The sequence below is a fragment of the Gavia stellata genome, chromosome 18 (assembly GCF_030936135.1).
Source record: "Gavia stellata isolate bGavSte3 chromosome 18, bGavSte3.hap2, whole genome shotgun sequence".
In the NCBI taxonomy this organism is placed as follows: domain Eukaryota; kingdom Metazoa; phylum Chordata; class Aves; order Gaviiformes; family Gaviidae; genus Gavia; species Gavia stellata.
Genome location: NC_082611.1, coordinates 4,402,023 through 4,429,733, shown reverse-complemented (window position 1 = coordinate 4,429,733; position 27,711 = coordinate 4,402,023). Strand labels below are relative to the sequence as shown.

Here is a 27,711-nt window from a genome sequence, read left to right as displayed (position 1 = left end):
ATGCAGCAAGGGGATGGGGACAATGAGCAATTTTCTTCCCGTTACTCAGATTAACATGTTAATCTTCCCTCCAACAGTGGCTGACAAAGTTACTCAGCTCATGGGTCTGAAGTCTGGAGAGCTCCAGAGGGGGCACCACCAGGCCCAGAGTGAAAGCAGGGAACAAGCTGGAGCAGAAAGTCGCCCTCCTAGCACTTTAGTGCCAGAACTAGGGATCTGGCCAGGATGCGCATGTTCCCCAAGGCCGCTGATGGCCATTGAAGGCTGCCATTATAACAACCATCTGGGCAAATCCCCCTACTTCCTCAAGCCCAAGGGAGGCAAAGGCAAAGGCAAAGGGGAAGAAGCTCACTTTGAGCACCGCGGTGCATTACATTGGCACAGTAAGTGCAGACCAGTGCTGTTTCTGCCATACGCCTGTCTCTAGCCCTGAGTAAGCTGGAACATGCACTTAGCGAGGCCAGACATGAGGGCAAGACATAGAGGCCAAGCCCTCTGCACGAATAGATCACATCAAACTTCCATAGCTTTTAAGGTACAGCAACACTGGGAAAAGTAAATTCATGTGTCTGTGTTGCCTTAAAGAAGTACTGCAGCCAGAGATTGGCTCTGCCTCACAGAAATGTGCATCTCAGAAATCCTTTCCAGTAACAATTAATTGAAAACACTGATTGTGCAAATGTCTGACCAGTGACACAACAGCTGAGCATTTTAACGTACAAAGAACAGCAAGGCTGTTTCATGACTCTTCAACATGTTACCACTGGCCTTGATTGAAAATAAATCCTTATAGATATTCTGAAAAGGAACAAAACCCCAAAAACTCAAGCCAAGGCTTGTTTCTAGTAACAAAAGCTGTAGGAAAGCTACCCAAAAGGCACATCAGCCAAAGGATTAAATTCATTTTTACTTCTGTTGCCTATGTGTTGCTGGAAGAGCCAGAGTCCTGCAGTTCACTGCAGCTTTCCTGGTGTATGTGACTTGCCTCTCTGCTGTGTTGTCAAGCAGCCATGCTAATGCTTAGCAGCGGGAACAGTATTTAAGCATATTATCAAACTCCACCAGTTATTCATATACTCCACTGCACAGACATACTGACAGAACATGATCAGAGCATGAATCACAGGCCCTTTGCTCTATCTTTTTTACACTCAGCAACTATTTTCTTTCTTTGCTACCAAGCAGGTTTTTGAAAGTGACATTTGATTGTGCCAAAATATGTTCTGATTGTGCTTGGTTACACGTCTATAAAACACATTGTCCCCTCTGTCAGTGTTATCAAAGTATGAGTCTAAAAGGTAAAAATACAATCTCTCTGCAACATCCTTTCCTTTGGCAGTCCTGCAGAATCAATTATTCAGGGCAAATGGGCTTTCCATGGCAAAGGCCCCCCGTGAGTCCTGAGAATCTACGGAGTGCATTAATGCTATTCCCATGCCAGCATTAACTCGCCTCCTTTCCCTAAACCCACAGAGGATTTCTCCCTCTCTCTATGCAGGTTAACAATCAGAAATCTGCTTTCTCATGCACTGCTACTAGGCTATTCTCTCTCTGTATCTGAACTGGTCACGCCTTTTCTCCCCTGCTCCTTTCCAGGTGTGACACAGTATCACAGGGTGGCTGCAGAAGAACAAGGATCCCCTGAATGAAGCAGTGGTGGGCTTGCTCCAGAAATCCAGCATGCCCCCTGCTCTGGGTCCTCTTTAAAGAGGAGGAGGCTGCAGGTAGAGTGAACATCACGCAGTACAATCAATACTGTCAGCTTAATGTGTTGGCAACCAAATGTCATTGGTTCTGGTGCCCAGTGCTTCCCCGTCATTCTTTTGTGGAAAGGATTAAGCCAGTCATTGTAATACTCTCGTCATCCAGCCTGTGTCTGCGTCTGCATACTTCTCTTCCATGCTGAAAGACAATCTAGCTCTGTCCTTGAAAATTCTGCCCCTCCAGCACTAAGAGAGGCAGACGGTACACACTGTGTTCACTTTGCTCAGTGAAGGCACCACCAAGCACTGCTGCAGAAACAGTGCTTGCACAGATGGATGCGTGAGTGCAGTCGCAGCTTAATGACAAGCTACATAATCCCCTCCTGGCAGTCAGTGGCCTTCTGCTGCCCAGACAAATGTCAGGTTTCTATCAACCAGAAAAACTTGCTGCCTGCTAGGATCGTCATCAGCCCAGTCCAGGACTCTGCAGTTGAAAGGTGAATGGGAAACAGTTTAGGAAACTGCTTTTCAGATTTCGAGCTATCAAATAGACAGGGTGGGATCTTATTTCTACTTCCTGTGAATGCAACTTCTCTTCTTTTCCAAGGACTATGTTCACTTCCGGTTTGAGGATTTCTTTAGAGTAGCAAACAATGAAAAAACAATCTCTAAACCGAGGCAGAATGTAGGTAAAATGATGCATATTTTTATTTGGTTAGTAGCTTATCCAGACAGCACTGAACTGCTAACTTAAGTCAGTTAAGACAGATTTACACTGGAGGCTACAGTATACTACTTCAGTGTGACTCCTTTTCAAGAGCATCTCTCCTGTATTCAGTGCAAGAATATTGATTTTAGCTGGTGGGAGCAAGAGGGAGGAAAGAAGGTCCTCTTTTGTGACTGCCTCCAACTTCTACAGGGTAAGCCATCATCCATGCCTTTGTATGTAAACTGCCATCAATGTCTTTGTATTCCAGCAGCAGCTCAGTCTCCCTAGTTTATCTACAACCCTGCCCAAGGCTGGCTAATGCCTTTACTGCGATTTTACCAACGCAGAACTAAAAGAGAGAAGGGTGGCATTCAGTTACAGAAACTTTGGCATCTAGTGTCATTGCTGTCATTTAAAATGTCCTTGGGTATCTGGGACATCCACAAAGGGCAAAAAGATACAACACAGGGCTTAGACAAGACCTGTGCTCTTCTGGAGGTGTGGCTGTGATAGAGGAATACATCGAAAATGTCACTATGTTTAGGCAACTGAAGCACCTCTAAGAGACTTGCAGGGTCACATGGGAAGGATACGGCAGAGCAGGGAATTACATCCCAGTCTCTTGAGATGCAGGCCAGCGCCTGGAGGATGTAGTATATCTTTCGGAGGCTGGTGTCACAGTACTTACATTAGCTGTCATGACTGCTAGAAACAGGACAAGAAAGGTCTAAAGAAGCCTGTTAGTATTTTGACTTGAATGTCACAAATGTAGAGGGGGGAAATACATTACGGGGAAAGTCCCGTGTTACTATTTCTGTGGCACCCAAAGCTGAATGCCAGCTGATACAGTTATGGAGGAGTTCAATCCAGTCCTTTTAGACATCCTCGTTTGCTTGTATTATGCACTGTGCTGCCATTTCACCCACTCTTGATATGCAGGAGTTTTCACATAAGCCTAAACTAGGTTACTGTGCCTGTCCTCCTAGCACCCTTCTGTCTCTAGGGGCTAGTCCACCCAGCACATAAAAGCTAGTTGCTGTTATCAGTTCATGGAGCTATTCCTCTAGGCTTGCTAGTGGAGAGCAAGTCTTGTCATTGTTAACTCTTCATATGACAGTAATCCCCGAAGGAATTGTTATTTAACACTATAAGCTAGAATCGAGACGCAACATTTACCTGAAATTGTTTCAGGTTCACACCATGCCCAAAATTGCTTCCATGCATGTAAGCTTGTTCCCCTGGGCCACACAGGACCATGCTCACTTCCTACCCTGTTGTGTGGGGTTTGTTTTGTTTTTTCCCAGCTGTGAAACGCAAATGACTTTATAATACAGAAGGTTTTCTCTCTCCAGCCTTGGTAACTCTTGTTAGTTTTTTCATTCCATTCCTCTTTGTCTCATTCCAGGAGCAGCTGAACTAGCTAATGACCGCTTTGCACAGCACATCCCTGCATTTCATCCACTGCATTGTTCCAAATGAGTTCAAACAGTCTGGTAGGTGTCTGCAGCACTGCAGAGCAACCCTCAGGCAAAGCCACACAGTGCCTTCAGCACAAGCTGTGTGGCTGGCTGAACAGCGGATCTTTATTCAGGAATGAAAGAAGTTGGGTCATCACTTCACAGACTACCTTGTACCCCTTCAAGGGAATGTTAGTCTGAGAGACGCTTCCAAGCGCCAGGCTAGAGACAGGATGTCTAATAAACCTCTCATTTCATGAGAGAAGCACGAAGAATTAGGAAATACATGAACTGGAACTAGACAAATTGGCACCATTATTTATTAGGCTGCATTGCCTCCCGCAACACTATTTTTGCAGGATGAACGACAGAAACAGTGAGTTGCAGAGGGGAAGAGCAACATACGTTTTCACTTATGATATGTAACAAAGTGGAAGGGCAAGTAACGGAAAGCAGTGAACAGCAAACAAATCTGCTATGAATAGGCAGTTATTCACGTTGTTTGAATTCCAACACTATTACTGAATGCACATCTTCCACTTTCAGATGACGGAGGTATGCATCCTGTGCAGTGATCTTGTCCATGAAAAATCAGAGGGAGTGCGTATGAACGCCTACTTCTAATGTTTCTGCATCGCCCTCCAAGAACTTCCACTTCGCACAGACGGGTAGAAATGTCCACAAGCTTCCTTACCACCAGTATTTCAGTGCCATGCCCGTGGGGCTAGTAAGCTAAACCAGAGAAGATCTTAAGCAGTGATTAGCCTTTCTGCACTGCCGCTAACTGTAGCTCTTATATCATTATACCTGTCTTTCTCATTTTAGATACCAAAGCCTGAATCCCAGCATAATCCCTCCAGGGTTTGTGGACAATAAGAAGGCATCAGAGTTGCTGCTTGGCTCTACTGACCTGGGGGAGAAAGAGTACAGAATTGGATATAACAAGGTCCTGTTTACTCCTACCAAATTGAGCTAAATAAATTGATGGCAGTTATGACTCAGCATGCCTTTGGTGTAGGTATAGCTGCAGAGCTAGAGTTTCTACAGCAACCCACTTCCTCACGCATATAATGTTCTCTCTTACACAGGCTCCCAAAACTGACTTTTAATCAGACAGTACAGTTAATATAATGCAAATGAAGTGCACCTTAAGCTATGCGATAAATCTCACTTGCTCTTTACTATTCCTTAGTCAGGCAAAAAGCCTACTAACTGATCATTTATCCAATTTAAGAGTGGAAAGGAAAATGGAGAGAGACTGCTGTAGCTAATATTAGCAGCATATATCATTAATTTTGCACATATGTTTTTGTCATAACATAATGAAAGTAGCTATTGTAACAGCCACGCAAAAGGGAGCGTTCTGTTCTTTGCATGAACCTAAAATCTGCATTTCCCAACTTTTATAATAATTACACAATGTTCATCACTCCTCCAGCCTATTCCACCCTTAAATTTCAACTTATGGATGGAGGTTAAAGTGGGCCAGACACAGCCCCAGTCTTCCTTTTAAAGACAACAGCTGCGAGAGTACTATTATTTTTTCATTGTCACTGAAACGACTTAGTGAGTTTCCTGGCACAGGAGAGCACAAGGTATATTTGAGTTTCATCAAGGAAAAGACTTCCACTCTGGCTTTACTATATGCCACTTAGCTGGATCTTATGATGATCCTGATGTCATTTTTTATAGCTAGACACCTTGGGCACAGAAAAGGCTGAAGAACTCTGGGCAAATCCATGCTGAAGGTGAATGGAATCCAATTCCTAAATATTAGTCATCATTTCCATAACCTCCCCAAACTTTATCCTTTTTTGTAAATGTAAGCAGAGAAGAGACAAGATAAATCAACATGTAAAGATCAAAGAAGTAAAATATCCTGATTTCTGAGTGCTAATACACAGCATGTCCAGAGTTTCATAGTCCTGAAGGCTACCTAGGATTCCAGGTTCTAACAGTCTCCTGTCTTCCAACATAAATTTTCTGTGCTGTGATCCTGGCCACGCTGGAAGACATGAGAGATGAACCTCTGTCAAAGATCATGACCATGCCGCAATGTTGTGTTCATGGCTTCCTGATGAGGATTGAGTACAAAAAGATGCTGGAAAGAAGGTATCCTTGGGGAAAAAATAGAAACTATTCTGTGAATGCAAGGTGGCATTAGAAACCAACCACTAATGTAATTCATTTACTAGCAAGAACCATGAAATGAAACTGGGACTTCCAAGTTCTACATCCTGGTACACAGCAAAGCAATAAAGCTTTCCTGGTTTTTCCACATGGCTCCATGCAGTAAAACAATATTGCAGCCAGACCGTTACCTCCTGTGCATCTACTCCAAAGACCAACAGCTGGAGGATCTCTGTAGTTTGGTAGTGAGCCTTACCCCTGTCCAGGAACCCTCACTCACATGGCGATGCAGTAAGTCTCCTGGAACTCAACCACAATACATATGTATGAGTCACAAGATTCTGATTTTGATCTGTGCACTTTTTCTGTCACTGCCTATGGCATCTGTGGCTGCAGGATAGAGGAAAGACGGGAGGCAAAAAATACCCTTTCAATTAGCTTCCAGTTTACTTGTATATTTTGTATATTTTTATTTGTATATTTCCAGCAGTATTTGTCTCTTCTAGTGCATGAAAACTTCAATTTCTACATCCACAGTAGCATTTTTTAAACAAATTCAATTCTGTTGTCCTTTTTCCTATGTCAGCAAACTGCTATGACTCTTCTTGCATGCCAAAACATTGTAAAGCATGGAGGCCTAACCCATTTGACTGAGACTACATACTGACTCCAGCATTCTGCTGCGTACAATTGAGCGTGAACACTTTGAGTCCCCCTACATACATTGCCTGGAAACAGAATTGTTTGTAAGCCACATGAGTCCTGTTTGCTACAGGGTAGGATGGAAATTCACAGGAATGTCCAGAAGTTTCTGCAGCTGATTTTCTGGGGATGGTGGAAATTGTACAGTAGGATGAGGAAACTACTCTGAGGTTGTCTTGTTCTGCAGAATTGAACAGTGGCAATTACAGGCACTGAGAACCTTGGGATGTCTGGGTAGGGAAGATAAGGGCTGGGAGAAAAAATAACGGCCATGTTCACTTAAGTAAAGACACTGAGAAAGCTCCTGACTTTCTTGTTAATTATTAACAGGGCAAGAGCCCTGAATGATTTATTTCCAAATCAATGCCAGAAAAGTTAGCAAATGGAGAAAGCCCTGAAATCTGAGTCTAAGCCTGCTACCACCAGGGAGTGGAAAGAGAGTGTCTTAGAAATTCAAGACCTGGACTTCCCACTTCTAAAAACAGCACAGAGAGAAGTGGTGAGGTTATGAGCATGGGAATACAAGATTTCACACTATTCATTAACATTTAAAAGCTGAAACAAAGCTGCTTGCTTCACTTCTCTTAAGCAGGACTACATTGTCAGCATGAAGGGGCAGTTCCAGCTCAGGCTCCCTTCACTTATTCCCAGGACGGATAATTCAGTTGGTTTTCTGGTAAGAGAGGAAAGAAAGTGTTGACCACGATACTCAAGGTTAAGTGAAACTGTGGTGGGTTGACGCTGGCTGGACGCCAGGTACCCACCAAAGCCGCTCTATCACTCCCCTTCCTCAGATGGACAGGGGAGAGAAAAAAATACAACAAAAAGCTTATGGGTCAAGATAAGGACAGGGAGAGATCACTAACCAAACCGTCACAGGCAAAACAGACTCAACTTGGGGAAAAAAATTTAATTTATTACCAATCAATTCAGAATAGGATAGCGAGAAATAAAACCAAACCTTAAAAACACCTTCCCCCCACCTCTCCCTTCTTCTCGGGCTTAACTTTACTCCCTATTTTCTCTACCTCCTCCCCCCGAGCAGCACAGGGGGACAGGGAATGGGGATTGCAATCAGTTCCTCACACGTCGTTTCTGCCACTCCTTCTTCCTCAGGGGAGGACTCCTCACACTCTTCCCCTGCTCCAGCGTGGGGTCCCTCCCACAGGACACAGTTCTGCACGAACTTCTCCAGTGTGGGTCCTTCCCACAGGCTACAGTTCTTCACGAACTGCTCCAGCGTGGGTCCTTTCCACGGGATGCAGTCCTTCAGGATCAGGCTGCTCCGGCGTGGGTCACCCATGGGGTCACAAGTCCTGCCAGCAAACCTGCTCCAGCGTGGGCTCCTCTCTCCACAGGTCCTGCCAGGAGCCTGCTCCAGCACAGGCTTCCCACAGGGTCACAGTCTCCTTCGGGCATCCACCTGCGTCGGCGTGGGGTCCTCCACGGGCTGCAGGTGATCTGCTCCACCGTGGACCTCCATGGGCTGCAGGGGCACAGCCTGCCTCACCATGGTCTTCACCACGGGCTGCCGGGGAATCTCTGCTCCGGCACCTGGAGCCCCTCCTCCCCTCCTCTTCACAGACCTTGGTGTCTGCAGAGTCGTCTCTCTCACACATTCTCGCTCCTCCCTCCAGCTGCAATTGCGTAGAGTTTTTTCCCCCCCTTTCTTAACTATGTTATCCCAGAGGCGCTACCACTGTCGCTGATGGCCTTGGCCAGCGGCGGGTCCATCTTGGAGCTGGCTGGCATTGGCTTTATTGGACATGGGGGAAGCTTCTAGCAGCTTCTCACAGAAGCCACCCCTGTAGCCCTCCCCGCTACCAAAACCTTGCCACTCAAACCCAATACAGAAACAAAACTATGTTAAAGCCAATTTTCCAGACAGAGGTGAAACAAAATCTGCCTTTTTACCTGGGGACACACATTCCCAACTCCAGTGCAAATCAAATGAACTTCCATAGCCTTAGACAGAAAGAGCTTTCAAGGGGTTCTGGTCCCACTTGGACTGGCATGAATCTAGATCATTATAAGAATCATTCTACATTTATATCAGTTCAGAATCTGGAATACAGTCCTGATTTCTATGCTGGCACGCAGACCTGCTGCTGTGCACCATAACAACCTTTTCTAGGAGTTGTATTACTCACATTACAGATATGAAACCCACTGCACTAAACAGGCATTTCAGGAAACACCAGGCCTCCCACTGGTATGCAAAAAATACTAGGATCTGATAATAAAAGGACCACCTCAGGGCTTTCAGGGACCATTATAATAGAGAAGGCTTGTTTTGGGAACCTCATTGCTTGAACTCCTTACTTCCAGGTGAAGACTTTGCTGAATGAGGCCCAACAGGAGAAGAAAATGTAACTGAAGGAACTGGAGCTGCTAAACATCATGTCAAAGACTTGGGAGCTCACAGAACATGCAAAAGAGCAGAGGAGCAGACAGCCACCCTCAGCCAGGAGAAGAAAAACCTCCCCATCCAACTGCAGGCCGAGCGCTATCAATAGGGGATGGTTAAAGGCTTAGTATTCATTTAGGCAAGGCACTGGCTTTCTAAAATGCTCATAAGAGGCTCCTTTTCAGAATATGGAATGAATAAAGAGCATATGGGGATGATGCATGAGATTCACAGACAGCCTGACTGTATCCTAAATAAAGTTAAGTCCTTAGAAAAGAGAGAAGACTGAGAGGCCTCATGGCTAAAGCAAATGAGCTGTTGTCACAAGTCCCGAGTTCTCTTCCTGGTCAACCACTATTGCTCGGCATGATCTACGGCAAGTCAGGGTGGCATCTTTTTAAAATGTAAACTCTTCTTTAAGGACCTGTGTGTATATAAACAACCAGATGTTTTGATGCTTAACTTTAAAAAGCTATGGCCTGTGTCATGGAGATTCAGATCAACTATAATAACAAGTCCTTTAAAGGAATCTTAATAAACTCTGCAGAATAGGCAAAATCTTGCATTTCTTGCTATTGAAGTCTGCTGCCCTAAGAGGCAGGAGTTGTAGCAGCCTTTCATAGGATGAACACTGGATTCCCCCCCGTTCATTAGGAACAATAGAACTTGTTGGATGCTGAGGAGTACCTGGCCCAAATAATGAAATCAAAGACGGACCTACTGAGCCAGATCCTGGATATGAAGGAGCTGACACGAATGCCAGCAAGTGGATGCTGGAGCATTAGCTCAGCAATTTGAAATGTGACTTGGAAGGGCTGGAAACTACCTTGGCTAACACTGAGAAGGAAAAGCAGGTATGAAGCACGACAGAGAGGTTTTTTCTGTCTCATTCTTCAGGGAAATGAACCCCGACAACCGTTACAGCTCCTCCAGTCAGAGCACCCTTTGGGATGCTCAGATTCACTGAGCCGGTCTCCCCCAGAGTTTCTTTCATTGTCTTCCAGTATCTCATATAACCTGGGATGGATTTAATTCTACACTTCACCCTTCTACCCCACAGTAATAGTAATTTCACAGCAATTTCTAGGGATCCCTCTACATAAAGACATCTGCATCTCCTCTACATTCTTTATTAATTATACCCACTTTTACATGGCAATGGTGGTAGACCTCTACTTATAAAATGCCCCTCTCCACAGCCACGTAACTCCTTTCCACCTAGCCTTGGGGAATACTTTCTCTCCTGCACCTGAACTGCTTTTTATGTAATGTAATTGGAGAAGTTTTAAATCTGTACTGTAGCAGCCATGTGGCTGTCTGCTGCTTCTTCTGAAGTCAGTGTTAACATCCACAGGATGTTAAACTCACAGATGCCTCTTATGTCTCAGAATTTATTAACTGAATCTCAGATTCCTTCTGAAGAAATATAAGCTTCCAGTGACATTTTGTCCTGATGCTGCTAACGGCTTGTGTGAACCACAAAACCTGCGTGACGTTCCCTTTTCTGTCTGCAGGCATTAGACCAGAGAGTTCAAACGCTGACTTCAGATCTCTCTGCTCAGAATGACTCAGTCACTAAATTCCAAAAGGAAAAGAAGGCTTTGGAGGAAGTTCATCAGGCAGAAATAACTGTTCCATTTTTCTTTACTCTCTCCCATTCTCATTCTCCCAGTCTGGGGAAAGGAAAAAACCCCATTGTCTGCTTGCTTAAATACTGCAAGACTACAGTGTACTGCACAAACAGGAAGGGGGACGTGTTTTTCTAGGTATTAACTCATGGCAGCACAGTGAAGTGTTGATAATTTGTGCCACTGCCCAAAAGAGCTATGTGAATTGCTAAGGGCAAGCAGGATTCTTCTGAGTCAATGCTGGACCAAGTTTCTCTGGGCCTATTGAAAATGCACACACAAAGCGCATACTGCTTTCAGGAAGCACCTCAGATGAATCTATTCTTTGGGTTTTCAGTCTGTTGCCACGGGAGGGTAGTTAGTTTCTCACCCAACTCTGTGCACTAGTCTTGCTCTCCCTTCCCAGAAAACTACAAGGCGAGGAAAACAAAGTGAACCACCAAAGCAAGAACAACAGCAAACTTACCACTCAGATGCATGAGGTGAGGTGCAGTTACTATGGTCTCTATTTTAGATGGCCCTCTTTCGTCTGTTTTTGACTTCTTGGGCCCTTCTGATAAACACCACCTATATGTGTGTTAAAGAGCTCTTTTTCACACCAATTCCACTTTTTTCAACTAGCTAGAGGACAACTGGGAACAAGAAAAGAAGATCCATTGCAAGGTGGAAAAGGCTTATCATAAAGCAGAGAGTGACCTCAAAATGACAATTGCTAACCTCAATGAGATGAAACAAGCCAAACTTGGAAGAGGTTTTAAAGAAGTAAGTGCCAATTGTAACAAAATTTCCCAGGGTACAGGATCCTACTGGGTGCAGTTGTGCTACATCATAGCTCTGACAGCATTAGCTACACCTGAAAAGTCACTTGATCATAAAGTCACTGGGAAAATCCACAGTCATACCCTGATCTCTTCAGTATTAACCTAATGACAAGCAGAAGTACAGTTCAGTAGTTCACACAAGCAGAATCAGAAATACAGGATTTTGTTTCCTAAGTCTTTCTCTGACTCATTGTCTGATATTTGTAATTCATCTTCCACACTCACCCACATATAAAATGTGTATAATCACCGGGAAGTTATGAGGCTTAAATGATTCATGTTTATGTAAGGCCTTATGATCCCCAGATAAAAACTGGTTTAGAAATGCAAAATATTGTCACAAATTAGAACTTTATTTTAGTGTCACTATTGACTACTTTAGTGATGGGTCTGCCAGCACTTCTCTGACAAACATCCCCTTAGAAATTAACTTCCCAGAATACAAATATCCAACTCTGTATTATCCAAATGACTAATTTACCTAGTTAAAGAGCTAAGTAGCTAAGGCAATGTGTACAATCATTAATAAATACTGGCAAGCTCTGCTAATTCAAATTTGAACACAGCGCTCCACAGGGAGTACAAGATACTTCTGTTTCAGAGCAAGGCCTCTGGGATGCTCAAGTGACAGAAGAAAAATTAAGTGCTGGTGTTAGTCCTTCAGAGCTGCAAACAGACAACTCAACTTCCTGGGGTGCTTGTGCCTTTACTTGCAGACTAGTTAATGATGGGGTAAGGAGGAGCTTCAACAAAGGAAAAGGGAACTTAAGTTCCCTGCCAGTCCTGCTAAGGAGCAGGACACTAGATCTCAACCCACTTTCAACAAAGATTAACCTATTCACTACAGAGTAGAAACACTTATTTGGCTTAACTCATTTGCTGTAACATCCTACCTTTTCTTACCCCACAGTAGCCTGCTTGCACAGCTTTATCTTTTTGTTAAGACTGAGTTGGCATAAAAGATTAATACAGACCTTTTAAGCCTACCCTGTTAAAATGGATTCTGTAGCCCATCACCTTTTAAACCCTTAAATAACAGAACCAGCTGAGATCTAGTATTTCTTTTTCTCCAGGTAGATCTTCACTTTTTTTCTACAGCAGATTCTGACTGCTTCTCTATGAGCTTGTCAAACCCCTCGGCTTAGAAACATTTGCCTTTTTAGCTTCCAGTGAATCAACAGTTCAGCCAGCTCTGAGATCCAGCTTGTCTTGTCTATTATCCACTCACTATAAACTCGCTTTCTTTGAAGTCTGGGGAACTGCAGGCTCACTGTAGATCTCCTGCCATGCTGCTATGGCCAGAAGAAAGGTGATCTGCTGCAGGGACCTCCTCTTCTGCTTGCAGGCAGCCAGCAAATACAGCTGATGGACCTTTTCATCCACGTTAATGCCAAAGGCTCCTGCAAGGCACTCACCCCCTCACCATGGAGGGAAAGGTGGTAAACAAAACCAGAAATGAGGCCACAGCTCAGAGGATGAACAGTGTTACCATTCTGAATTCAAATATTTCTTTCATCCGACGTATTTCAGTGGCCAAATATTTAACTAAAACTCAGCATTTTAATAAAAACATGATGCATAAAGCTGGATTGCAGCTATTTCTACAAACAAGCCTGTTTCCCTCAAGTAACCAAATCAGCTTGATTATATTCCTGAAGGCCAAATTCCAACATGATACAGGCAGCTAACCCTGCTGCAGATAACATCAGTTGTCTACTGAGACACCTGGCCAGGTCTTTCCTGCTATGTTGGCTTAGTATTCCCAGCTGTAGATTTATCCCAGGAAAGAAAACCCAGTAGAGCTGACAAACATATAGAGAAAGGAGTGAAGAAATTAAGGTTCTTGTTGTATTTCCACAAATTTCTCCTACATCTCTTGCTCAGAGACACTGCTGTGCTTGTGTGTGCCCTCCAGGCTCCTATATTGAAGAGTTGGAAGAAGACCTGGAAGCTGGGCAAGCTATAAGAACACAGGTAACAGTATCTAAGGAGGAAAAAACTCCTCAGGGGAGTGATTGCACCTCTGAAAAGACCTGACGACATTAAACTACTAATTAAAAAACAAAATTCTTCATGAAAGAGTAATAAGATGGACAACAATCTTGAACTCTAGTTCCAGCCTATGAAAACTCACCGTTATAAACTGCACACGCTGCTCCTTTCACAGAAACCTCTGAAGCAGCCAGTTACTGATGGGGCAGTCCTTCACAGAGCAAGACAGTAGGGTAAAAATGGGCGTTTCTCTGTCCTGTGCTTCAGCTATCAAATCACCCCATCCATTTTTTACAGTTCTGTAGCAATGGATGGATCTACTCTAACAAATCTTACGTAAATTGCCAGGGTGTGGTTGTTAAATATATAACTAGATTCATTAACAATGGAAAAGCCTGAAGATAATTTAGTCCCCAAAAGGTTATATTTTAATAGAATGCTCTGAACACATTCTAATGACTAATACAAATTGATAGCATCAATAAGAAGTAACATTTCCATTTCAATTGACTTTAGAAATGACAGCTAATTAATTCTCAACCATATCAGGAGATAGGTCAGTGTTGTTAGACACGTTGCACAGGTGGGACAACAGAGGTAAAGCAACTTGTCCAGTGACACAAAAACCAGCAATGTCGGTTAAAGCAGAGCATAGCATTTGGGAGTTCCTGTTCCCTTTCTGATTATGCCTTACACTTGCTACCATTGTTTCCAAAATGGTTATGCTTCTAAGTGTACACAGGCTCTTTGGCGTGAAATAAGAATTTCTTCCCCTCTTTCCCACTAGGTGGAGAAACAAGGGAGATGGCCTGGAAGAAGCTGGTGTTGCAACAACTGCTCCGGTCAGACACCTTCCCCACATCTAAGCATCTTGTCTCTTTCCTCAGAGAATGAGAAACGTCACAGGGACTCTCCAAAAGAGAAGCTTCTTTCAGCGGCTTCTCTGAGCTCTTAAGTGGGCCAGATCCTGCAGACCTTACCGAACCTTCCCCTCACACTGCAGACCTTGGAAGGGGTAAAGCACCAAGGCTCCATGAAATTCACTGTGAGTTTTTTTATTCCTGTAGAGTTGGAGTGGAAGGTGATCAGAGATTCATTAGAAAGTTGCTAATTCAGAAGCATGCAGTAAAAAAAGGAGGCAGGACTGTTAGGTGTATTTTCGATTGTTTTGCAAGGAAAATACACAGCCTGCAGTCCCAAGACTCTGAGCTTTAGCAAGGAGGCCTAGAGATGGTTAATCTTTCTGGAAGATACCAGCCACTGACCTTCTAATGGATTAATACCAAAGATGGGATTTGTCCCAAATAAAGAGACTATTAAAGCTAAATAAAAGGCTTCCAGAAGCCTTTCTTACAAAGCATCCCCGAGGGCCTTACTGAGACTCCAAGGCTGCCAGATCCCAGCTGACAACACGTACTTGGCCCCTTCTCAGATCTAACAGAATTGCAAGTGGAAAACTGGGCTGCTGAAGCTGCTCCTTGAGCTGGAGGAGGCAGCCCTGCAGAGCGAGGCCACAGGCTCTACCCTGCGCAGGAAGCACACAGCTGCCGTGACTGAGCTGGCAGGGCTTGTGGAGAATCCCCAGAGTGAAAGCAAAGCTGGAGACGGACAAACAGGTCATGAAAGCAGAGATGGTGCAAGCATGGAGTCTCTGCAGAAATCCAAGGTGAGAGGCCATCAGGGAATTCCTCAACAAACCACCAATGCAGCCACAGGTGCAGCCATCAGTGCAAGGCAGAACTCAGCCCTCTCCAGTGGGAGCTAACTGATACGAGAAAGCAGCTGTTTGCAGGTGGTGCTGAACACTGCCTGCCCTGGCTGATGGAGTGGGCATCCCCCTCAGTAAAGATCAGGACACTCTGCACTCCCCCTGGCTATTACAGTCATCCCATTATAATTACAACCAACTGGAATAAATTGAGTTTGCAAAAGAGAGAAGATATTTTGGCCCTTCAAGTCTTACTCAGCATCGTATGACTGACTTCTCTCTTACAGCTGAACTCAAATGCTCATGTTCATAAACTGGAAAATAAACTGTCTGAAGCCAATGCCCAGCTGGCTGAGGTGAAAAGCCAAGCTGAAATTAATGCCATCAGGCTCCAAGGTAAATTCCCTGACAGCTTTGTGCAATGTTACCTCCCTCTGATCCTCCTCTTCCCTTACATTTCATCTAGATCTTGCAGTCCTGCCCTGTCTCCTCTAGCAAATCTGCCCAATCCTTCTAGCCTTCACCTCTCTTCCTCTCCAGTCAGACTGAATTAGTTCCTCTCCTGCTTCTTCACGCAGTTTTCCCACAGCCAAAAACAGCCAGACAAGTTGGGAGCATGAGGAAGTTCAGAGCAGGCTTAACGAGATTGTCCACATAAAGATTTCTCTCACCTTGCAAGCAGATGACTTCATGAGGCAGCTGGATGAAGAGTCAAAGGTACTGGGGACCAGCAACGGCCTACAGAGGTTGCTGCTGTCCTGGGACACACAGCCCCAGCTCTTTTGCACATCGCGCACTTCAGAGTAACAAATCTTTTGTGTTAGCTCTCACAAAGGAAAACTTTCTCACCCAAATTAATCTCTGGGCTTGTTACCAGCTGATCTTGGAGGCAGTCTGGGGGACATGAGCCTTGTATGGATATGAAAATAGGATACAGAATCTCCCATGAGTCACCAGCAAAGAGCAGAACACACACCTCTTGATACTCAGTCCACTGCCCATTCAGTGGATCATACAGCAGTTTATTTGCATAGATCACACAAGTTTGGCTCAAAATATACCAGTATTTCAGGTCTCTGTCTGACACATCTGTCTTGGAAATTTCTGCTTATCTCCAAAGAGTCATTCTAGTGCTGCACCTGTATATCAAAAGTCTGGCAAGAATTGTCTCTGCGTTCAGAACAATCGCCAAATGGGTTTACTGTCATAATTCTTTTGAAACACTGTTTGAGAGAAAACAGTGGTGACGACAAGCCAAGTTCTGTTTTCAGTTGCATGAGCTCAATTCAATTCACTGCAGTACAGCAAAAAAACAGGTACAGAGAACAGAAACTTGGCTTCTGACCAGGAAGATATTTTGAAGCCTGAGATGTTTCTAGCTGGTCCAGAACCAAGTTGTTCAAGTGGAGCACTCCAGCTCTGGGAAGTGAGGTCAGGGCATTCGTACTTCCAATAGGACAGACACATGGTAATGGCTGTGATATCTCTAGTCCTGCACTGCTGCTGTAGTGAGCCTGGCCAACACCAAGCATGATTTGGACCCACTGAAACTGTAGTTGGAAGAAGAACAGGAGAGCAAAGCTGAACTGCAGTGCCTGGTCCCTAAACTCAATACTGAAGTCACAATCTGGAGGACTAAGTACAAGCCTGATGCCACTGAAAGAACCAAAGAGCTGGAAGAAACCAAGTGAGCACTCAGCTTCCAGGAGTCTGGGATGGGACTTACGGCAGTCTCATTATTTAGTTTGGCTGTTGAGTCACAGCTTATAGATGTGATCTGTTAGGACTCAATTTGGTAACACAGAGAGAAAGCAAAGGGCTCCAGCCAAGAGAAAGAAAATAATACTTGCAATAATAAACAGGGACTACTGAGACAACCTAACACTTGTACACTGACAACAGAAAAACAACACTAATCCTTTCTGATAAAGGCTTGAATTTGGATAGCCTTTATTCCAACAAGGACTTTACTCTTCCAGCAGTCTTACAAAAGCCACTAGCATTTCCTAAGAATAAAGCAAGCATCAAATCAGATTAAACCCCTTAGAATCTGGTCCTTGAGAGCTGGTATCACAAGCTAGAAGTTGAGCCAATCTTTGCAGCAGTCTAACAGAGCTAACATAAATGTGCTTTCACGTAATGGCAACAAAAGTTAAGGCATCTGGAGGGTTTCACTGTGCGCCTGAGCAAGCTGAGGGAAATGGAATAAGCTACTACGTATCTGCATGACTTTGTACTGAGTCCCAGGGATATTCACAAGGGAGGGAGGCTACTTTGCTCTTAGACACTATCCCAGTCCTTGAGACACCTGAATGGAAGGTGGAAGTGTCTACCACCAGGTTACAATCCAGCAATAAAGAGCTGAGCTGCGGCCCAGTATGCCATATCCACCAGTGGAGGGGAAGAACCAGCCACTGGTTTTACAGTCCTTTTTCTGAGACTGCTGCCAGGATTTCATCTTTTCACTGGTAAAAATAGTGATGGCGCTCAAGATGAGGGCTGCTGACTCCTACGGCTCCTCACTCCAGGAACTACTTACTCACCAGGATATTTCTGCCCTCCCTCCCTCAGGACAAAGTTGGCTGAGAGGCTCCAAGAAGCAGAGGAGACAGCTGAATCAGTCCAAGCCTGCGTTGCCAACACACAGAAAACTAAGCAGAGGCTTCAGAAAAAAGTGGAGGACCTCACTGTTGACCTTGAGAAGGCAAGAAATCCAGCCATTCAAGAGTGCACCTAGCACAAGCCTGACCAGCAAGATCTAAGACCTGGTACTGGAAGCCCTGCGAGTCTTTCTGTTTACTCAGGTCAGCTTTGGACTGGTCCCTTATTTCTTACTATTTTAAGATCTGTCTATTAAACATCAAGTAATCTGTATTGGCCATGAGAAGCAAGGCTAGGATTTATCGCATCAAGAGAAAACCCAGATGAGAGCCGCAGCTAATTCCTAAGAGCACACAGCATGCTTCTAGTAAGCTCATTAGCTGACTTCCAGAAACAAGAGTACAGCTAAAGCAAAAGCCCTCCTTTACAGCAAGGCAAGGTATTCATCTTCTTTTTAAGAATAATGATATCCTGCTTTGAACTTTTCAGTGTTGCAGTACCAGTGGGTTGGCCACTGGTTATTAACTACCATGCTCAAAGCAGATCTAAACAACATGTAGTTTAAACACTAGCAACAAATGCTCCTTCATTAAATTAGTATTTCTACTCTTGCTAGTGTTAGTGTAAGAGCATGAATAGTAGTGCAACTGTGGGACATTTGAATAAAAATGTTACTTAAAATAGGCACAAAGGCTGCTCCAAATCCACTGCAGTCCTTGGGTATCTGCCAGTGACTGCAGTCGGCTTTAGAAAAGGGTCTCAAGAGCTGAAAATCCCACATATATCATTACATTACTGGGCTGAAAATCTGTTTCACCATCACTTTCTTTAATGAAGCAGTTCTTTATTCTGTGGTTCCTGTGGCGTGCTTGTCACCATGGTATCTGAACGCATGTGCGGATCATAAGGATATGTAGAATATTTGTGATTAAAAGCTCCTAGGACAGAAAAATGTACCTTTATTCTTTCCCTTCATGACAAGCAGTCAAACACAGTCTAAAATAGTCTTGAATAACATCTTGTTTGTAACCGAATTGTCTTTGAAATAGGAAGAGTCACACTAATCAACCCAGGCAATTACGAACAGCACATCTGCACAAGGAATATCTGAAGTGGAAAACATTTGCTCCACAGCAGCATCATTATAACCGCAGGAGCAAGGAAGACTATCACACTGATGGGAACTGGGTGATCTTGTTAAATTCCTAATGGTGAGGAAAGAAAGCCTCATAAACATTTTAATCATCCATTCAGAGTGACCAAGAGAAACTCTGCCAGTCATTAGAGTGGCTGCCAATTTAACTGGGACTAGCTGGCAGGACACGCAGAGAAGCGAAGTGTAAAGAAAACTTGTGTCCGGTGAATGCTTGGCTTTATCTTTCCAGGCCAATGCTGCTTGTGCTGACCTGGACAAGAAGCAGAGAGCCTTTGATAAGATGCTGGCAGAACGGAAACAAAAAATGCAAAAAGCTGCAGGTGGAAATGGATAGTTCCCAGAAGGAATGTACACAATTGAAAATTTTGAGCTTAAGACAGCCTATGAAGAATCCTCAGAGCACCTGGAATCTATGAAGAAGGAGAACAAGGGCCCTTCAGGGTAAATACTGGTTTGATATTAAAAAACTCTGCAAATCATAAGCCCCTTGATTCCTACTGAACTATCTCTTGTGGTGTCTTCCAGCACCAATTCCACTTACTTCTAGCAGTGCTTTCACTCTCTGGGAACGTACAGTTGATGCACTTAAAAGTCGCAGGTTAGATTCTGCTCTTGGGACGGAGTCTGCACTCACACACACACCACCCCTATCGGACCCCCAAGAGTGTAACTAGCACCAATGTACTGCTTCCAGGGAACCAACTCTGGGGATAACATTCAGGATTGAGGACCCTTCTGAACCCTCAAAGCAAGATCACAATAGCAGCTCGGTTGTACTCACTGTTTTACTAGAAGATCATCACTCCAGGCTGTGCCACGTATCATCACTAGAGCTCCACATAAGGGAATAATGGATTGGTTACAGGATTGGGCTTAAATAAGACACAGGCTGCAGTCCCAGTTCTGGCTACCAGCATTCTCTCTAATTCTGAGCAATTAACTTAAGGGATTATTAACAATGGCCAGCTTTACCCTGGGAAGATGATGTTCCCTCTAACCTCAGTGGGGAGGATTAGGCATCTCCAGGAATCAGTTCAGAGCAAGTCAGTTGAACTCCTGCTCAGAGTCTCCCTCCTTCCATCACTTCTCCTTCACTGGCTGTACAGGGAGACCAGCTGCCTTGGCTTTTTTTTTTTAAAAAAACGCACTTCTGTAAATTGCAAAAATTGATCTCTTACAGGAGGCTGGAAGATGACACTGTAAATATTTAGAAGATGCTACAATCTGCTGCCCTTGCGGCCAACAGAAAACAGCGATGGACTCCCTGGCAGAGACCCAGTGTTTTCCGGGCTGTCTCCCCCAACCCCTTGCTCTGGCCTACATCAGTTGGCAGAGAGCCCCATTCTGCTGTACAGAGACGATGTGGCATCCTGTTTTCGTTTTGTAAGAGCAACCATCTGAAAGGGGGAGAGGGGAAACCTGGATAAAAACTGGAAAAAAATTTTCTTGATTTAATGGGCTTTGTTCTTCCACCTCCATGAACACATGCAGACAGCAGGGCTCATTCAGAAATCCAGGATAATATTTAGCAATGGAAGAAAAGGGCATCTGATATAAAGTGACTGGAATAATTTCATGTCATTTCCATTCAAAGAACCTGTCTGGTGCACTTGGTAAAGTTCACAGTCCTGAAATAAACCTATCATATGAAATATCCGTTTTCTTCCCTAGAGGAAATTAAGGATCTAATCAATCAGCTGGGGGAGGGAGGGAAGTGCATTCAGGAGCTGCAAAAGCTAGAGAAGAGACTGGAGATTGAGAGGGATGAACTGCAGGTGGCACTGGAGGAAGCAGAGTCTTCCCTGGAGGTACCAATGCTACAGATGTGAGAGCTACATGCCAGCCCGGTGGCTGCTGCCCACATTCCATCAGATGGATTTTGTATGTTTAACCCCACAAAGGGCATTTGTTTGTCCATCTGTTGCACTCTTCCTTGCAGGCTGAAGAAAGTAAACTGAATTGCATTCAGCTCAAACAGGCTCAGGTTAAAGCTGGCTTTGACAGGAGAATATGAGAAGGAAGAATTTGAAACAACTGGGTATAGCGATAATACGACATTAAGTCACAGGTGAAGGGTGCAGCATGGAGGTTTTAAGTTAGACACTAGGAAAGTTTTATAATCATTAAGGGGAATTATTCCTTGGACCAGATTGTCTGGAGGTTGTAGAGTCTCCATTGTTGGAAGTTAAGTGCAGTCTGATCACACGTTGTCTAGTGGGACTGGTTTAGCAGGAGGTGATCCAGATTTTAGGCAGTAGATTTTTAAGATGACCTCTTGAAAGCTCTCCCAGCCCTATGTTTTAAAAGAAGGTATTCATGAATGGCTTGGTGCAAAATCCTGATATCTCATTTTTAAACAGGTTTGAAAAGTTACTGTATTTTTATTACTCAGTGGGCAATGATTTGATACAAAGGCTGGATCAGACTCAACACAACAGAATGCTGTACCATATGCTTCACTGGACTCTGCAGAAATAATCACCAGCATGCAATTGAGTCTCTGCAGGCGAGTCTGGAGACTGAAGCGAAGGGGAATGCTGAAGCTCTCAGGCTTAAGAAGATGGACACTGACCTGACCAGAATGGAAATGCAACTAGATCATGCCAACAGGAACAACAGTGAGGTTGTCAGGACACTGAATAAACTTCAACAGCATGTCAAGGTAAACTGGAGAGGGTGGAAGCAGGTCCCTGGATGGAAATGCATACCAGTTCTATTTTATAGCTTAAGCAACAAAGCAGTAGATTATGTACTCTTGTTTAGACAGACATCTTGAACAAATTGAGAATTTATATTCAAAAGCCCTGGTTCTCCCACTCATAACAATTTCAGTAGTTCCAACAAACCTTATACAAGAGAAGCATTACTATCAGCTTTTGTCAAACCAGAAACCCAAAGAACTATTCATATGTAATAAAAACAAAGTTCTGCTTTTAAGAAAAGTTGTAATTGTTGTTTGAACAGGATAGCCAAGAAATGGACTAGAAACTAACAGATATGTAGAAGTAATGAAGAGCCAAGGAAGCTCCTTTCTAAAATAAAACTAAGTAAGTAAATTAGCAAAAGGCTAGTCTCTTTGTTGGAACAAAGTGGTGCTACTGCTGCCAAAAATCCAATTTTAGTAACTTAAAGAGTAACAACAAAGATTCTTTCTCTATATACACATGTAGCCCACAGCAAGATCCATTTTAGTGAAATTTTAAGCATCCTTGCGTTACAGATTGCAGTATGAAATAACATATCTGCCATTTCATTTTGTTCATACATTTAAAAAGCTACTTTAACATTCACCATTACAGTCTGTCGTTCTTTTCCATAAAGACCACACAGGCTAACATTTCCAAGGAGAAGAGTATAACTTTTAGAAAGCACTGATAACACAAGAAGCATTTCTCAGCTGCAATTATGGGACATCAGTTACAAAAAGTGAGTTGTAAATGTGGGCTTTATTCAAATAGATTAAAAAAATGCAACCAGTACATTCACTTCCAATTGACTGATGATAAAAGGATACATTTTTAGCAGGTGAACTGCTATCTCTATAGCAAATTTGAGTTTTTAAACTTATTTGTTATATGAAACCTACACAGCACAGAACTTGTGCAGCATTCTGGAACACAATGGCACATTTACTTGATGTTGTTTTGCTGAAGAGCAGCTTGTGTTGCTAGAATGCAGTTTTTCTATTAAAGCCTTTGTAGATCTCGTTCCTTAGAGTGGTGGGGTTTTCATTATTACTATTTTTACAGCAGCAACAACAACAGTCCTTCAGTGATTCATATCAGTAAACAGTAAGCACTAAATGAGCTGTGGGGCTCATATTTTCCATGAGATAAAGAGATACATACATACTGTAAATTTTGGAGCAAAGACTATGTTTGTTGAGAATGCAATCAAATACAGTTTCAGTTGGGTCTAAAGCCAGCTGCTGCTACTGCAGCATAACTTTGAAATAAATAATATTGGTATATAAACTCAAATCCACACACACAGAAATTCAGGAAAACAGACTCAGACTCAAGGCTTTCATAAACAACAGGGCCTATTTCTGCCTCAGAGGTGTATCATCATTTTAGCTCCCATTTAGCGTGCAAGTAAACATACAGGTCCTAATGTTCTGTAATGCAGATCCAGTGGGGATGAATCCCACTTGGCTTAACAGTGCACAATTTTACAGAGAGAAAAAAACAAACTACAGAAAACTGTGATGCACAAATCATCTCTTTGAGAGCCAAATGGAAGAGCTGAGCAGATATGACATCTGGGCCTCTAAGACTTCTTTCTGCCCTCGAGAATCAGTCTGCTTACTATTAAATGAAAGCTGGAGCCTGACCTTCAACACACTACTAATGAGCATGAGGAAATCATCAGTAAGTACTAAGCAGCTGATGAGAGAGCAAAGAAAGCTGTGGCTGATGTAAGTCATCTCCCCACCTTTCCGCCCTTTACATTGGTAGCTGGAAACCTTAAGGTATATATTCCATTATTTCTCTCCAGTGCTGATTTGAAAGCACACTACTAATAATACATGTTAGCACTGGCATTGCTTTTTATGATTCTGAAAAGCAGAATGCATGTTAGCTCACTGATTGCAGCCTGGCAAAATTAATCCACAAAAGAAGAAATCCACTTCCTCTCTGCCTCCCTGGTAATCTACATCACAGATGGCACCCTGAGGAATTCCTCCATTTCCTCTTGATTTATCCTTTCTTTCACTTATTACACAACTCCACTCATCACACCTATCAGGCCTCCAACAAAGAGTAGGCCAGCTTCCCTCTCTAGCTAGTCAATGGCATTCGTAATTGGCACAGAGGGGAGAAAAGTTGCCAGCACTGAGCAGATTGCTCCTTTGGCACTGTGCTGACAACTGGCACTTCCGAAATATCACAGCTAGCTGTGGATTTAATGCACAGCATTTCCTCCCAGAGTGCGGCTGAGCTTTCTGCCACCTTTGTGCTTTCAGCTACTGCATGTTCAGACAATATCTTCACCTTCCATCTACAGCACACTCTCAGCCACCTTCTTTCCATTGAAAGGTAGAAATCAAAGCCTGAAGTGTCATCAGAACTAAAGCTATTGACTCAGTAACAGGTGGGGATAATACCTTTGACTACTCAGGTGGTACTGAGTCAGCATACCACCACATGGTTTATGGTCCAATCTAGAGTTGTCCAAGTCAGCTGGGATTACTTCCATTGATTTCAGTGAACTGTGGATCCAGTCTTTAGAAAGGCAGCCTATGATACACAGAAAAATTAAACATATGGCAAAATTTCTCAGAAGCTAACATATGGATATTGGGTCTACATATCCTAGCTTTCAACGCTCTGCATAAATAGCTGTGCTGTCAATCTGTTTCATACCTTCCTCACAGGCTTCCAGTGTGGCAAAAGATCTGTGTCAGGAGCAGGATCATTGCGTGCACCTGGAAAAGATTAAGAACTATTAACTTGCAATAAAAGACCTGTAAGTCAAGATGGAATAGGCTGAGCAGTTAGCCCTGAAAGGAGAAAAAAAAGCACCATCATGAAACTCCAGGGTAAGAAAAACATGTACAAATATATTAGAAAGATCATTCCAACAGAGCAGCTACAAAACTCTTTCCTGCACCTGAGCTTCCACATTCAGCACAAATACCTGAAAAGGAACATTTTCATTTAACAGCCAAGATGTGCCAAGGGAATGCACTAATTTAGGGAAATCCAGACTAGGCAGAAAAGATGCCTGTAGGACACTCTCAGCCCACTGGAGCGCAAGAGAACTTCAGCACTTTGCACCCCGCGCAGAACTCATCAATCAGAATCTTTATGGTGCTTGAGTACAGCAATAACAAGCCACTAGTATCAGCAGCTGATCTACACCCACGAAAGAGAATTTGCAAGGTATACTGTCATCAGCGGCATGACTTGCCATTTATTTTTCAACTGCAACAAAACTCTAGAGCACAAGTAGCTTCAAATTCCTGGGGCAGACACCATCTTCCTGTTTCTTTTTCTGATCCTCATAATTCCACATCAACACTTCAAATCCCTTCCATAATGATTTATCCTTCTGCTCCTTTTCAGATGAAGGAACTGGAAATGGAGTTAGGCACCAAACAGAAACACCATGTGGAGACTGAAAATTCTGCAGAAGAAGAGGCGGCCTCTAAAGGAGCTGGTTTTCCACAAAAGATGGCCACAAAACCAACCAGCACGTGCAGGAGCAGCCGGAAAAGACGCAGAACAATCTGTAAACTTACATGTTTACAGAGGCAAATTGAGGAGGCTGTACATACTCCCTACTTCAGGTTAGCTTCATCACACAATTGTACCTTGTGCCCCAGGGGCATTTTGCCTCTCCAAAACACATACTGCAGGGAGCACATACTCAGTTTCTACTGATGGCATCCCTAGACATGTGGCCCACTGTAGACTTGCATGCACCTATTGAGACAGTCACCCAAAAATGTGCATCATTCTCTACGAAGGATTACTCTCTTCTCCCTTCTTTGCAGCCACTTTCTGTCCTCAAATACAGTCTCTAATATGTGCACAGATATGAACACACAATTTAAAAAATACCTATTAACTACCATTCTTTAGGGTCATGACTGTACTCTTCATCTTGATGTCGCTACACAGAGATATCGGACATGTTCTAGGTCAGTTTTTTCCAGTGCAAAGATTTCTCTTGTTAAATCAAACCCTTTCTGGTACAGGAACAGGAGGCTAGCCAAAGCCTGGCCAAGTACAGCAAGACCACACATAGAACTGGATGATGCAGATGAGAGGGAGATAGGATGGCTGAATCAGCTCTAAACAAACTGCACGCCAGGCATTGTGCCTCAGCAAGCAAAGGGCTCGCTTTTTGGGGAGGTTATCCAAGTGCCTCAATCCTCTTCCTCTGTGTCAGCGCCTCAGGAATAGGCACTGAAGCTGGAGCTCACACATTTGAATCCACCTGCCATGAATTTATTAGAGCAGAAAAGGGTGTGGGATGGAGAGGAGGAAAACATAGGTGTGTTCTCAACACCAGCTGACTCATGCAGTTCCCTACAAAAGGGAACAGAGATATTCCACAAGTCTTTTTACACACAGAGGTAAGTTCCAAAATGGCTAATGGTTAGTACAGATGTGTTTTCACAAATGGCAACACAGAAAGGGGAAAAGTGCAGCATCCTTCTACTTCCAAAAGGGATGCATGTTAAGGGCTAAATCTTTCCTCAAGGACACCAAAATTGCACAGCAAGGACGTCTCTTAGGAAAAAGCCCACCTCATCCTGGCATGGTACTCCAGGACATTTCTGTACACTCCAGCAGTCTAGCAGGGAAGACAGGGACCAAAACTATACAAAGTGAGTACCACCCAATTCCTACTCCCTCTCCTCCTTCCCCTGGGGTAAAAACAAGGGATTGCACATCATTGCTTATCAAATGTGCCTAGACATTACAGCATTTCTACCTTCCTTCTTAGCAAGGCTTTGAAAGGTAAATAATACGCTGCTGCAACATTGCTTCAATCTCCTCTTTTCTTCCAGAAGACTGTGTATCTTGCCAAGAGCTGCCCATTGAAAAAATGCCATAGTACTAATTAAAACAACAGGTCTGAGATATCAAGAAGTGGCCTACATGGGAAAAAGACTGGAAGACAGAAAAAGTGTGCCACGATCTGCAGACAGAGGAATTATCTGTGTGTCAGACCTGAAAATCTGCAAATACTACTTCTCAAGTATACCTGGAATGACAGAAGACAGCCAACACTACTTCAAAAGGATCTGTGCTAACACAGATTTGGGATTTTTCAAGTCAAGGACAGGAGGTGTGATCTAGGCCACCTCTTGGAAATAATTCCTCTCATCAATAGCCTTCATTCATAGTCTTAATAAAGCTTATTGTATGGGGAAAAACTTGAATTTGTTCACAGCAAGACAGCGAACACAGTGTTCGGCGTTGCTGCTCAAACCTAAGACAAGCTGCAACAGGAGGGTAGAGTAGCACAGGCAGAGCAAATTCAAACAAGCCGGGAGGCAGCAACAGCTCCTGTGGCAGCACAGTGGGGTACAGTCTGCAGGCCATGAGACTTAGTTGGTTGTGGGAGAATTAGTCCAGAACGAGGAGGGCTGACCCCTAGGGAATGCCTTGAACTAGCCAATGTTAACAATGCCAATGTACAATTTTGCTGTCATAATCTAAAATGATGGTGATAAACACTGCTGCTGTTTCTTTTCTAGTGATCATTTTCTGTAGGAGCTAGAGTAAAACACTGCTGTCATCCAAACACCCTCCTGTTGTTCACCAAGCCCTGCTTGGACAACTGGAACAAAGGCATTTAGGCACACAACCTTCGAAAAGCAGGCTAAAAGAGCTCTCAGATGTCCCACAGTTTACACTTTGCTCTGAAGGTGGTCATTTAGAGCCTGAGCCTAGGGGCCTGCCGGCCTGAGCATGCAGGCTCCTACCTGCTTCACCGCAGGTCTTCTCTGGCAGGGGGGAAAAGCAGTCAGTGTCAAGCTCATCATTACCTAGAAAGCCAGTATGCAGAAAGACTGCACGATAAAAGTCTGGTCAAGCTGCAGGCAGTCTTGCTTCTTCCTCGTTCCCACAAAGTCAAAACCAGAATTGGCAAGAGGGGAACAGCATTAAGTAGCAAAAAAACAGGACATTTGGATACGTGGACTTTCCCTGATTAAAAATCCCGGATTTGCAGTTATTT

At 43.7% G+C, this 27,711-nt stretch overlaps 1 pseudogene; it reads left to right on the top strand.

The window, feature by feature from the left end:
* The first annotated feature begins 250 nt into the window (after window positions 1-250).
* Window positions 251-25,777, top strand: LOC104254327 (myosin-16-like; annotated as a pseudogene).
* The last annotated feature ends 1,934 nt before the right edge of the window (window positions 25,778-27,711 follow it).